Source organism: Gorilla gorilla, chromosome 8, assembly GCF_029281585.2.
Source record: "Gorilla gorilla gorilla isolate KB3781 chromosome 8, NHGRI_mGorGor1-v2.1_pri, whole genome shotgun sequence".
Lineage (NCBI taxonomy): Eukaryota > Metazoa > Chordata > Mammalia > Primates > Hominidae > Gorilla > Gorilla gorilla.
The window spans coordinates 142172501-142182500 of NC_073232.2; the positions used below are offsets into that span (position 1 = coordinate 142172501).

A 10000-nucleotide genomic window follows, 5' to 3' on the forward strand; every position below is an offset into this window, starting at 1 on the left:
ATGACAGATCCAGAGAGAGACGCTACCCAAGGGAAGGAGGAATGGGGCAACAGCTAGTGGACACAGGGTTCCTTTTCGTGTGATGAAAACATTGTTGAATTAGACTGATGGCTGCACAAACTTTGTGAATATACGAAAAGCCACTTAATTGTATACTTTGGGTGAATTCTATAATATGTGAATTATATGTGAACAAAATACAGTGTTTTTAGTGAAAGTAATGTTTCTCATCTGAATTAGAATATATGTGCCAGCTCCGTCTATACTAAGGAAATATCTTCCAGGGCCAGAGTGCTGTTTAGAATAAAGATGTGTCCAGTACCTGTGTAAAAGCACAGGGCTCCGCACAGGTGTGAACAAGACAGACCCAGCAGTGGGGGAAGGGCCTGGTGTGGGGAATCGATTCCCATTCAGGGAGCGTAACTCTGTTTCCCAACATTATTACCCTTTTCAATCTCCATGGAGGCACTTTTAACTCCTGGTTTTTCAGGCTGCATAAAGAAGAAAAGGAATGTTCTAAGGCAGAGACGCTTTAAAGACATCACCAAGATTAATGTAAACACTGGAATCCCCAAAAGGACAGCCCTTGAACATAGCATGCTGGATTATGTGTCTCCTATAAAACCGTCCTATTTCCACATAGGGGTTCCCAAATGCCAAGGTGTACTGGGACCAGAAGGCCATCGTGTCCTCATCTGACCTCCTTCTTGCCACGGCAGCCCCCAACCCAGCCCTGGGCCTCCCCCCTCACAGCCCCATGCCCAGCTGGCACTCCTTGGCCTGGAACTCCTCAACGCCTGCTGCTCAGCCTCCAGGGGTACAGCCTCTACGGCCACCTCCCCACCATCTCCCCAGGGTGCCCCTCCTCTCAAATCTACCAGCGCCTCATCTGCTCCTCTTGTCATCGGATGGAGTGCCTTCTCCATTTTGACTATTTTATTAACTTTTCCATGTCCCGCTTCATTCCCGCAAGACCTCAAGTCAGTGTGATAGCAAATGTGGCTTCCGCACCAGACACGTGCCAACTGCCATCCAGATACCAGGCCCCGGGCTGCCAGGATGGAGACTGTCACTTCCCTTGGCAAGGGACCCACTGCCGGGTGGGCAGGTATGTCACCCCACCTGATACCCCCACCATGAGCACCTATGATAACCAGTAGCTTCCCCGCCTCTCAGTATCACCTGCTGTGTCCAGGTAGGTGAACACTGGGAGCCAGGGGCAGATTCCAAACCATGTTGATGGCGAGCTTCCACAGCACGCCACACCTTCACATAAGACACCGTGCTCACACTACGCTTGTCCTACAGATCATTCCTGCCAGCTGGCATTTTGCAAATACACAGGAAAGGCGAATCACCGATGTTGGTGGACTCTGGGGTGGTGAGGAAGGGGAGCAGTCCCCTGGTGAACACGGGGCTCGGGCACGTGGCAGGTGTTCACTATCATGGTGCCACAGCAAAGCCAGGGCATGGCCTGGAACCCAGTCCTTGGGGTTGTACATACCGAATGCCAGCTTCCCTGGGCAGTGGGCATGTGAAGCTGCAGCCCAATACCCTCCGTGGTGTCTGCCGGTGACACGTTTCTCTCCCTTACAGGGTATTAAGACTCAGTGGACTTCTGAAACAATCACCACCCTAGCCTATGGCCTGTTTACAGTCTTTAGTTTGGGACAGTCCACGGCCTGATGCCAAGCATGTGGTAAAGCAGTCTCGATGCCACCTGTCCTGAAGGCTGTTCCATCGTAACAGCCCTGGAGGAGCCGCCACCCTCAGGTTGGTGCCTGTTTGGAAGCTCAGTGCCCACAGGCCTAAGCTTGCATGGGATGTTTCTGCAGTGTGAGCATGTTCCTTAGGAAAAACACCAAGTGGGTCTTCCGAACTAGGGCTAGAAGGTATGGCCATCAACAAGCATCTGACTGACCCCAGCCTGGGTGCCTGGGGCTGGGACAAGAAGGGCCAGTGGGGAGATTCCCAGCCAAGGGCCTCCTTTAGAGAAGACAAGGAGGTAAAAAGATGGAGAAAAACCTCGCAGAATCCACCCTCCCTAATCCGACCCCCTGGATTTCCTGACTTTAGGCTTCCTCAGATGCCTAGAGGGCGGGTCCAGGCCTCAGAGGCTCCAGGGCTCACTGTGCCAGGCTGTAAGCTCTCTATCTGGGAAGACACAGACAGGGCTATCTCAAGAGTGCAGGGAGAGGGTGGCATCCAGAAAGGAGAGGAAGAAAAGAATGACCCCGGCCACGCAGTACCTCTAAGAAACTTTCCTCCCAAGATGATTTACACCAATGCTGACCAAAATCTGCCACGGCCTCCTATCTCAACGGGAGCTTCTCTATTTAAAATTTCGCATGCTCCGTAATGACCCTTCGAGAGAGTGCCCTCCGCACGCACTTAGGTTCCTTGTGAAGTCAAGTTGCTCCATGTGCTCGTGAAAAGCATCTGAAAACTTTGATTTTGCCTTTTAGTGTAGCAAACAGTCCACATCGCTGACAGACAGCCTTCTATTTGTTGTTGTGGGTTTATTTCAAAGCCACTCTAAAAGACAAAAGTTACGTTTTACTCATTTTGCTTTTTTTTGTTTTGGAGATGGAGTCTCACTCTACCTTGCTCAGGCTGGAGTGTGGTGGCACAATCTCGGCTCACTGCAGCCTCCGCCTCCTGGGTTCAAGAGATTCTCCCGTCTCAGCCTCCTATGTAGTTGGGACTACAGGCATGCGCCACCACACCTGGCTAATTTTTTTTGTATTTTTAGTAGAGACGGGGTTTTACCATGTTGGCCAAGCTGGTCTTGAACTCCTGACCTCAGGTGATCCACCCGCCTCAGCCTCCCAAAGTGCTGGGATTACAGGCATAAGCCACCACGCCTAGCCTCATTATGCATTTTCTACAACAAATTAAAAAGGCGCAACTGATTGAAATGATAGTTTTGTAAAAGCACTTTTTCTCAGGCTAGGCTTTTGTAATCCAAGCCTCAGCCTAGAGCCAAAGTGCAGAGACAGGTCTCAGGACCCTCCAAAAACAGCCTCACATGAAACCACGAGCAGCCAGGCTCCAGCACTGTCACTGACCCAGCTGGCGGGGCACACGCCGGAGCGAAACATCGTCTATCGATTCCAGCCATGGGCTGTTAGCACTGGGCCCGATGTCCAGCCGTGTAGATTTGGTGGGAGGGAGCTTGAGGCACTGGTAACTTATAAGCCAGAAAGAGAAAGAGAGGCAGTGTTTGGTTCTTGTTCCTATTCTTCCAGGACAACAGAGTGATCTATTTCACCTCCTCTTTGGTGCTGAAAGAACCACACGCTTCTGTTTCAGGTCCTCTACCGACACGCTTGTGCTGATGTCTCCCTTGGTCTTCAGAGTTTAACCTGCGGGAGTTGTGGCTAGAGTGATCTGTGATATTTAATTTTACATCTTATTATCCCCGCTTTATTCTGCACTTCAGGTGATCACACTTATTTTGTTCTAAATGGTCTGCTGCTCTCTTCTCCCACAGTCCCACACCACCTCCTGGACTCACTCCAAGCTGTTTTCAGAAGCACGTCCTACTCAGTCGGAAACGCAAAAGTCCGGAGTGTGATCCCGCTCCACCCCCGACTCTCCTCCCTGCAGCCCTGAGAAGGACCATCGCAAGGTGGGTGAGGAGCGGGACCAGAGGACCCACCTACTCAGGGGGCTTAACAGGAAGAGGGCCGGGCCCGCCTCTGCCATCCTCAACCCAACAATTACCAAGTGAAATCCAGATGACCCTTTTGTCCTTTGGGGAAGATGAATGGCCATCTCCTCTCTGCTACATTTTGTCAGGTTTGGTGCTGAAGAGTCAATAGCTTCACCTTGACATGGAAACTTTGTGATTTATCAGCTCGTTTCTCCTCCTGGGTTAGCGTGGCCCCGATGAGAGCAGCCAATCGGGGTGCAGGGTGCAGACTTGGTCACAGCCACTTGGAAAACGACCAAAGCCCCCTCGGATGACAGACAAATGTGTCTTGTTAGCAACAGCCCAAAAGCGCTTGACTTGTACTAATAACAAAAAGGCCATGCTGGTCACCGTGGGTCTAAAGACGAAGCACCCTGTCACCAGCCTGGTTGGGAAATTAGCAAATAATGTTCTTTTCCTTGATAAATGGGTGACAGCTCCCTCTCACCAATCATTTTTAACATGTTGATGCATGCCTATGATCCCACTGGAGGAGCAGAAAAGTTTACTGGCCCTCAATTTTCAGATGATGAATGGAACTCTCTAAATGTGCGATTTCTGTATGAGGTATAGTTCATTTTAAGCAATTCTAGTAAATGGGTGTCACTGATTAGGACAAATAGTCTACTTGTGCAATAGCACAAACGGTGTGTCTCATTCTCCTGGCCTCCTTTGAGACGGGAAAGAGAGGGGACAGCAGTGACCCTGGAAGCCCTCCCGGCCCCACTCTTCAAAGGGCCGTGTTATCGAATCTCACCCCAGCACCCACTTAGCATGCTGGCAGATTAACTGATCATGGTTTGGGTTGATGCTATGCTGTAGCAGCGGGGAGGACAGCGGTGGGAGCCTGCCCTCCCTCCCTTCCTTTGTGGCTCTGCCTAAGAGGCCCTGAGGACCCTTGAAATGACCCCAGTGATGGCAGTGGGCCTCACTCCCAGGGGAAGGGGCTGAGGCACAGATGCACACCACCCCAGTTGATATGAAAAAAAAAGTCACCCTTTGCCATCCATATTTAAACAAAGGACAAAAACTAAAGTGGCGTCAGGAGAAGTTGTGTTGTTGGAGTCATGCATTATCTTGTGATTATCCCGATTCTGGGCAGGTCCAGAGTCAGCCTGAGCTGAAAACACAGACCCAAGCTATTCTCTGATAGAACCAACCTGATAGAAAAGCAAAGGTGCCTGGAGGGTGTCTATTCTTGGGGGGTTCACTGGGGATCATGGGGGGACACAGACATCCTTGGACACCATTGACTGGTAGGTTTGAAGCAGGACAGCCAGTATGGCTGCAGGAGGGCCCACTGCAGACAGGAACGAACAGTCAGCCGTGGGGGGCCCCTGGTCACACCACGGGATGATGACAGTCACTGACAGAATTGAGCCAAAGATTCCCCAAACTCCAGGACCCATGAGGAAAGCATGTGGTTTACATGGAAGGAAGGCATTAGCATTGAGTTGAGCATAGTAAAAATAGTATGATTTGTGGGCGGCAATTAAGCATCATTTGCTCTGTGCATCCAAGTAATTTGTTTGAGGAGCACCGGCCTGGGAGACAGCAAGCTGGGGCTGGCGTGGTCGAAGGGCACGGTCGACTCCGCAGTGCTGACGGGACCGCCTCTCCATGCACACGAAAGATCTTTAACACACTTAAGAACCACGAGTGCTTTCACGAGGGGAGTGAAGAGGGACTAAATTGTGGACACCCACCAGGAGACACGGGGGAAACCCTCACCCAGGGCCAGGACAGCCCTGAAGGACACAGTGTCGCCCCTTGACACACTGCCAGTTTTAAGGCACGTTATGACTTTTAAAAAAAGAAGGAGGAAAGTAAACCGTAAATACTGTATCAGAAGGAACAGAAACTGTTAGCAATTACTGGTTGAGTAACGATTTCATAAGCCTGAAGCTGAATGAACGTCCTTGTGCAGAAAATAATCACTTTTATGTTCCCATCTAGTAACTGCATCCCAGGGCTGGGAGCGGTCCAGGTATTCTGCCGTCAAGAGCTCCCTGTGTCCACTTCGGATGTGGTTGCTATCGACTGCCAATATCTTGTTTAGTAACTGGGTTCAGTCTGTCGCAGACAACATGTTGACTCCCAGTAATCTGTGATAATTTCTTTAATTGAGCAAAAGAAGTCTCTAAAAGGAGGGTGGGTCAATCAACCATCCGGGTGCAAGAAACCAAGAGAGTAAGAACACCCGACCCAGCCACGTCCCCAGGGTCCCGTGAATGATGCTGGAAGTCAAGCCACCTCTCCCAACCGGCCTCAGTGCTTTTGTTTAATAGGAAACCATTCTGCCAAATGGACACTGTTGGAAAACAGTAACACACGCATTTGTGCCATGATGCTTCACACTTGAAAACGTGTCTATGAAAGTAGTTTCCTCAGTAACATAATTTCAATTAGATGCATACAAATTCCAATCTGTCTTAATCAAATAACACTGTAATGCTTATATTCTAATTAAAAAATAATTTCTTTTATTACTCTTAACCATTTGATGCGTTTCTACGGGTGGAATTATAAATGCGAAACTGCTCAATTTGTGTATACTGCGAGTTTCTCAGGTAGGACATTCTGGGACTATTTTAATTATTATTAAACAAGCAAATGGTACACTATTAGACAAATATTAAAACAAGCATTGCACTCAGTTATTAATTTGCACTATTCACTTTTAAATGCAGCAAATATCTCATTAATTTAATTTTAGGTGCCCACCAGTTTATATTGCATTTTACAGTCTAGAAGGCAATTTACTATTAACTGGCAATTACATACAGAGTGATTGTTAATTCTGCTCCTAAGTGCTAGCCGCTTGAAAATTGTTCTCTCTCTCTAATTTTTGACCTTCTTACAACAGGGTGAGGCACATGGGAATACAAAGAACCAGTATGGAAGCGCCGGACATGTCATTTGTGACTCATTCTTTTAATTCACCGTGCTAATCAACTGAACCGCCACAGCCTCCCAAGGTAATTGTGTCTTTATAGGAGTTGAAAGCAGCAAGCAAAAAGGCCTGGATGGATGGGGCCTGGCCTGCATTCCCCTTCCCACTCGGGGTTGACTAATAGGGTCTGGTTCAGAAAAATCTGGTGTTTCTCAGATCACTGTAAACAGATCATTGAGGCCCTTTGCAAAGTCCCTCCCAGCCTCTGGCGGGCGGCCCCTCCTCTGAGCACAGGTTCATTAGCCCTCTGCCTGGCGGCCCCAGCCGGCCTCACGCGGGGAAGGTTAAATGTGAGGGTGTCCCGGCAGCCTCCGGGGCTGGGGGACACTGATGGGAACCAGACGCCCAGGGGATGGTGCCTACGTCGTGACATGCAAAGGGGCTGGCTCAGTTTTCAGAGGGGGAGTGCAATTCCCGGTGATTACCTCATTGTCCCCATCAATTTCGGGGCAATGCAAATCAGACAGAAGCTTCCAGGTCAGACAGGTCATGACCCTACCTTTCCTCTGCTCCCCAGCCTGTAGAGCCTGTATCCCTTACATCACCTTTGAAATGGATATTCCTGTTAATGACTGGGGTGTGGGGGAGCCAATAGGTTAACCTCCAGCCAGGAAAGGCTGGGCTGTGGCAAGCATCACCAAACACCCACTCATGGGAGCATGTCTCGATGGAGGAAATCCCTGAAGCTTCGGGCAGCCAGGACCCTGAGCTTGTGCCCGAGAAGCCCAGTCAGCCCCAGAGTGGGCACAATATGGGCTGCAGATATAGAAGGTGGGCACTTGGACAGGCTGGGTGGGGGATGGAATTAAGGGGTTCGCTGGTCCCTTAGTAGGAGGATATGAGACCTGGAGAGGATATCCCTGGCCAAGGAAGGCATCCTACCTGGCTGGAGGGCAACAGGAACAGGCTGCAGACAGGAGAGAGCTGCCCCCTCCCTGCACCAGCCCCAGAGCAGCAAGAGCAGGGCCAGGCCATGCTGGGAATTGGGGGGACGCTGACATCGCAGGCTCCGCCACACCACGTGATACCTGCCAGCCAGTGACAGGCAGCTCCTCCCACCCTACACATCCGCAACTGTCTCCAAATGCACAGCCCAAGGCCTTTCTCTGCAGCACTGGGGACAGAATCCCCAGGAGACAGCAGGCGAAGTGCAAAGAAAGGACTGGACCTTTCAGCAATCTGCTTTCTTAAAAAAGTCTCATTTCTAACAATAGCTGTGCAGACTTCCCCACCAAAAAGCCCACATATGCAAAGATCTGAACTCATGAAAGCATCCGCTGAAGGCATCCACTAAAGCATTCATCCGGGATGGGCTGACAGTCCAGTGTAAGAACAGGGGGCTTATTCATCCATTTTTGTGCAGAGGAAGTCAGTCTTGCCACGTGCAAACACATGTCACTTTCGTGTCACAAACCAGGACCCCGCAGCAGACACAGGCACCTACACAGGAGCCCACCCCTGGCATGTGCCCACCAAAGCTCAGGTGCTGCTCCATGGCTCACAAGCAATAATCAACACCCTCTTTCCTAAGGAGCTCAGGACTCGAGCAGAGTCCCACAGAACCCAGCTGAAGTTCACCCTCAGTGACTTCCCACAGGAAGGACCATTTATGGAGTGCCTGCCATGTGTTAGACACTGTACATAAGTCATCCCTGATCCTTGCCAAAACCTTGCCAGATAGAGCAGAGGAGAAATTGGGACCACAGGAGTAAGCATATGCCCAGGTCCCAGTCTGTCTGCAAACACCAGGTCTTTGCACGGGGCCTGCAGCCTCTACAGCCAGATGTGCCAAGGGACTCAGGGGCATGTGGTACACATACCAACGGTTTGCATAGGAGGCATGTGGAAATGTGCACCGTGTGGCTTCAGCACACACCGGCAAGGTGCCAGAAAGGACCCCCCAGCCCACGGTGGGATTCTGACATCTCGCCTTTCCCAGGTACCTAGGGCCTACAGATGCTGCACTTTGTTGCAGAGCAAAAGTTCTTAATTGTTGAAGTGTATATAAGTGTTTAAAAGGTTCCCCAATTTTTAGAACCCCATTGTGACATGCCTTTATTTTTTAAAACACTAGGATTCCAAAACCTGGAGGAGCGGCCCTCTCTCCATCTCAGAGTCTTACATGGAAGCCAAGAGGTGTCCGGACATCAGCTCTTTGCTATGCCCACCTCCCCTGGGGTCTTCTGGCAGCTCCTGGGTGCCTGGTCCTGTGTGTGCTGGTCCCACAGAAGGTGGCCCCTAGTGTGGGGCAGGCACTGCCTCTCCCATCCTAACCACATGGAGAGTGCTGAACTGTCGACTGGACACCTCTGGGACAGCAGCCCTGGCCTGCCACCAAGACCCATCCAGGCACACCCGGGGGTGACGCTGGGCCTGATGTACAGTGGGCAGTGGCAGGATTTATATCTTGCCTTTCTTGCTCACTCAGTCCTTCCTAAGAAGGGAAGAGGCTGAAGGATGTCTATTGCCTCTTTAAACCTTCTGAAAGCAGAGGGGGCTTAGCATCCTCCATGTCACCCGCTCTCTGTACAGAGGAGAGGACTGTGTCTCATTGGGCGTCCTTCAGGTGGTGATGGCAGGAGTTGAAGCCCCATCCTGTAGTCCAGGTTCCTGCTGTGGCCCTCATGGCCACCCCAGGACACCAGGCCACAGTCACCCAGCCACTGCACATGCAGGTCAAGCCCACAGATAGTAAGTATTCATCTTGTTCACTGTCACTCGGTTCCAGCAGGCACTGTCCATCATTAAAAACATCTCTCAAATATCACAGCCTTTGGAGTTGGCTAAGATTAGAAATCAAAATGCAAACATGGCTTAAGTTGAAGTGAGTTGTTTGTTTTGAGATAGGGTCTTGCTCTGTCACCCAGGCTGAAGTCCAGTAGCTCAATCAAGGTTCACTGCAGCCTTGACCTCCCGGGCTCAGGTGATCCTCCCACCTCACCATCCTGAGTAGCTAGGACCACAGGCATATACCACCATGCCCCACTAATTTTTAAATTTTTGTAGAGACAGGGTTTTGCCCTGTTGCCCAGGCTGGTCTTGAACTCCTGGACTCAAGTGATTCTCCCGCCTTTCAAAGTGTTGGGATCACAGGTGTGAGCCAACATGCCCAGCCAATTTGAAGTTTATTTACGGCATTTCTCAACAGCAATCCCGAACAAGTGGTGCTAATTCAGCCCTTGAGTGGACAAAGCATTGTATAGAACAACTGTAAGATAGCAAGCATGTGTAACTGCACAGGCCACACTTCCTGCTGACAGGAGTCTGTCCCGCACCCTCAAAGAATACGGATCTCCTTTAGGAAGCAGCGTCATGCAGGGTTCAAGACCCCAGGCTGGAGCAAGAAAGACCAG

At 50.5% G+C, this 10000-nt stretch overlaps 1 protein-coding gene across 8 annotated transcripts in view; it reads right to left on the minus strand.

The window, feature by feature from the left end:
* EBF3 (EBF transcription factor 3) overlaps positions 1-10000 on the minus strand; it is a 128545-nt gene that overhangs the window by 21329 nt on the left and 97216 nt on the right. The window lies entirely within an intron of this gene.